Source organism: Lagenorhynchus albirostris, chromosome 1 (genome assembly GCF_949774975.1).
Source record: "Lagenorhynchus albirostris chromosome 1, mLagAlb1.1, whole genome shotgun sequence".
NCBI classification, from domain to species: Eukaryota; Metazoa; Chordata; class Mammalia; order Artiodactyla; family Delphinidae; genus Lagenorhynchus; species Lagenorhynchus albirostris.
In genome coordinates, this window is record NC_083095.1 from 148,638,703 (window position 1) to 148,642,726 (window position 4,024).

The following is a 4,024-nucleotide window of genomic DNA, read 5'->3' on the forward strand; positions in this document are numbered from 1 at the left end:
ACATGCCACGGAGCGGCTGGGCCCGTGAGCCATGGCCACTGAGCCTGCGCGTCCGGAGCCTGTGCTCCGCAACGGGAGAGGCCACAACAGTGAGAGGCCCGCGTACTGCACAAAAAAAAAAAAAAAAAAAGAAAGAAAGAAAGAAAAAGAACATGGCTTTCCTCCAGATCCCGCGCGGCCGCTGGAGCCGGCTGCTGCTGCGCCTGGGGAGTAGGAGGGTGCAGGGCCGCTGCCACCTGCTGTACCGCGCGGATTGCGGGATCTTAGTTCCTCGACCAGGGGACCAGGGATTGAACCCTGGTCCGGAAAACCCCTGTTGGAGGCTATGCGTCTGTGAACAAAGGAGAAGGGACAGCGGTGAGCGTGTCAGCCCTGAACTGGAAGCCCTTCGTGTACGGAGGCCTGGCCTCCATCACAGCGGAGTGCGGTACTTTTCCAATTGATTTAACCAAGACACGGCTCCAGATTCAAGGCCAGAAGAATGATGCAAACGTTAAAGAAATCAGGTATCGAGGAATGCTGCATGCGTTAGTGAGGATAGGCAGAGAGGAAGGCCTGAAAGCACTGTATTCAGGGATTGCTCCTGCGATATCGCGCCAGGCTTCCTACGGCACCATCACGATAGGCGTCTACCAGAGCTTGAAGTGGTTATTTGTCGAGCGCCGGAAGATGAAACCCTTCTGATAAATGTCGTCTGTGGAATTCTCTCTGGAGTCATATCCTCAACCATTGCTAATCCAACTGATGTTTTGAAAATTCGGATGCAAGCACAAAATAGCACCCTTCAAGGAGGAATGATAGGCAACTTCATTCACATTTACCAGCAAGAGGGAACAAGAGGACTTTGGACGGGCGTGTCCCTTACTGCTCAGAGGGCCGCTATTGTTGTTGGTGTGGAGCTGCCCGTCTACGACCTCACCAAGAAGCATCTCATTCTCTCGGGCTTGATGGGAGACACTGTGTATACCCATTTCCTCTCAGGCTTCACCTGTGGGCTGGCGGGGGCCCTGGCCTCAAACCCTGTCGATGTGGTGAGAACAAGTATGATGAATCAGAGTCCTTTGAGATGGCAGATGCCCTGGCTACACAGGTTTCCTGGATTGTTTGTTACAGACATGGAAGAATGACGGGTTTTTTGCTCTATATAAAGGGTTTTGGCCAAATTGGTTGAGACTTGGTCCTTGGAATATTATTTTCTTTGTGACATATGAGCAGTTGAAGGAATTGGACAAGTCAAGACTGCATGAGACATCCCGCTGAAAACGCTCACGTCTGAAATAGCGAAGCTTCCTGTCTTTCCCACTGCTTCTCACTGCTTGGCCCGCCACAGATTCTGAGGTGTGAGCAACAGGTGAAGCCTGGGTTAGCTCGGATTGCTGTGTCCTGGCATCGGACGCTCTGCACCAAATGTTTAATGGCATAGACTGTAACATCCAAACACTAGTCCTTACCATTCAAGTACCCTTCGACATCAAAGATAACATGAAATGCATGTTTCTTGCTAAAGAAAACTTGCATGAAGATCAGAAACTGTGGACTGATTCCCTCAGAGGAGAATAACTCCTGATGCATCTCAGCTCGTAGCTGAGACTCCCAGACTGTTCGAAAGAAGCTCTTCAGAACCATGGAATGAATAGAGCCTCCAAGAGGGTGTTATTGTTCCTGACCTTCTCGGGGGGCTTTGGCTTCATGTCTGCTGAAGAAATTCACACATGGAGACCTGGTATACCCCAGGTATAAACAGTGCAGGATATAGATCCCTGGAATATTGCACTGCTTTCTAATTTCCAATTTTGACAGGATCTTTCACTTATAATAAGTGATTTTTAAGCCTTGACCACTCGACCTTTGTGAGGAATTGTTACAAAGCATTAATATCTAAACTCATGATGGTGTGATAGGTTGGCCTGGAAGGTGGCAAAGTCTGTGCTGGTGGGAGGTGTTTTTAAGCTACTTGGGTTCTGTCTTAAGTAATGTTTGTAATTTGCTCTGTGATTTTAGCAAAGTTTCTATTTCCCAATCTGTAAAATGGGGATAATAACATCTATTGATACTGAGGGTCAGGTGAAGAAGATAGTAGCTGCTACTACTTGACTCGTAGGATTAGTGTGTTTACATCATGCTGTCATACAGCCATCATCCCAGAATAAATGGTCCGTGTATATGGAAGAGAGTCATTTTATCATGGGCTTCCCCTGAGTGAGATCCTTTGTTAAAAGGCTTGTGAAAGAAAGAGGTTAGGGTTTTATTACATTTTCTGTAGCAAAATGTTGCAAGTGGATCAAAGAGTTGATTTTTCCAGATTTCCCGGGTTTTACTTTAGTTCTGGTCACATTTGTCAAAATATTTCCTGTCTGGGACTTCCTAATCAGTTTGCAATGAAAATACTTGCTTGAAATTCAAAAGGTGATTTTTGTGTGTGTGTGTACCTATTTATGAAGTCTGATAAGAGGTATACAATGTCTTCCTTCTCTTCTTCTAAAGACAGGATATCATTCTTCTTTTTCATCTTATTATTTTCAAAATAAAAAGTGATTCTAAAAAAAAAAAAAAGTGATTCTGAGAGCCCGCCCCCCCAAAAAAGAACATGCATTGTAGAACATACAACTTATCCATATAAAATGACTCCCTGTTTTCCATTTAATGCTTTTTGCTTTGAAGATCACTTTTTTGGAAGTAACACTGCCAGCCCTGCCTTCTTTGAATCTGTGTTGCCTATTCAATCTTAGTTCGTTATTTTATTTTCAATCTCACCACATTTTATTTTAGATGTACACCATGTTGACGGGATATAACTCACTGGTTTTTAAATACAACTTTAAAGCCTTTGTAAAAGAATTTAAATTATTTCTATTTATTGGCTTATAGTTGTCTCATGCCTACCTTATCGTTTTGTGCATTTCGGCTGTAAGGTTTTCATGCTGTATCTGTTTTCTTTCATTTGCTTTTATGGTCTATATTTTGTTTCTTAATCTACTCTAAAGCTGTAAGCTTTATATTCATCATTTAAAAAATTCTACCAGTGGCTGCTTTAAACTTTTTGAGTTTTTTTGGTTTGTTTTTGTTGAGGCAAAATTAACCATTTTAAAGTGAACAGTTCAATGTCATTTAGTGTATTCAAAATGTGGGCAACCACCACCTCTATTAAGTTTTATAAAGCGGATTTTCACTTTATTAATCTATTTATCAAAGTTTGCATTTTCCTGAAGAAGATGAGAACTTTATCTGACTCTTACTCTCTCCAGTGTTTCTCTAGCAGAGTTGGGGTTACAACCCATTCATAATAATTAGTAGTGAGAAGGATTAAATTTCTTTAAACTCTATAACCTCTCTCATAAATTATATTTGTTATTAGCACACAATTTTGAATCTTGGAAATTTACATTCAATTTCCTTATAAAGTGTTATGGGTTTAATTGTACACCCCCCCCAAAATTCATATGCCTCAAGTAGCTCAGAATGTAACCATATTTGGAGGTAAAGTCTTTTCAAAGGTAATTAAGTTAAAATTAGGTCATGAGGATGGTCCTAATCCAACAGGACTAGTGTTCTTATAAAGAGAGATTAGGACATAGACAAGCACAGAGGAAAGACCACGTGTGACCCACGGAGCAGGCGGCCGTCTGCAGGCCAAAGAGAGAGGTCTGAGAAGAAACCAAGACTGCCAACATCTTGATCTCAGATTTTTAATCTCCAGAACTGTGAGAAAGTAAATATCTGTTGTTTAAGCCACCCAGTCTCTGGTACTTTGGTATAGAAGCCTTAACAAACTGTTATATGTAATAATCGCCTTTCCATCTCAGGCTCTCAATACACTGTTTCCACTTCATCACCACCATCACTACCAGCATGCATGCACGCCCACACTTCATCCTCAGTAGGAGATCATTTCTCCTACTCATCAAGGGACCCGTTTTCCGACCACCTCTGCCCCTCTGTATTAGGTCTCCTGTACTTCAGCTTCCCAGCCATTTCTCCAATTATACTAACCCAGCTCTTTCTGAGACAATTTACTCTATATCCC

General features: G+C 42.5%; 1 pseudogene; it reads left to right on the plus strand.

The window, feature by feature from the left end:
* Window positions 1-310: 310 nt before the first annotated feature.
* LOC132532252 (kidney mitochondrial carrier protein 1-like) lies at window positions 311-2,169 on the plus strand (annotated as a pseudogene).
* The last annotated feature ends 1,855 nt before the right edge of the window (window positions 2,170-4,024 follow it).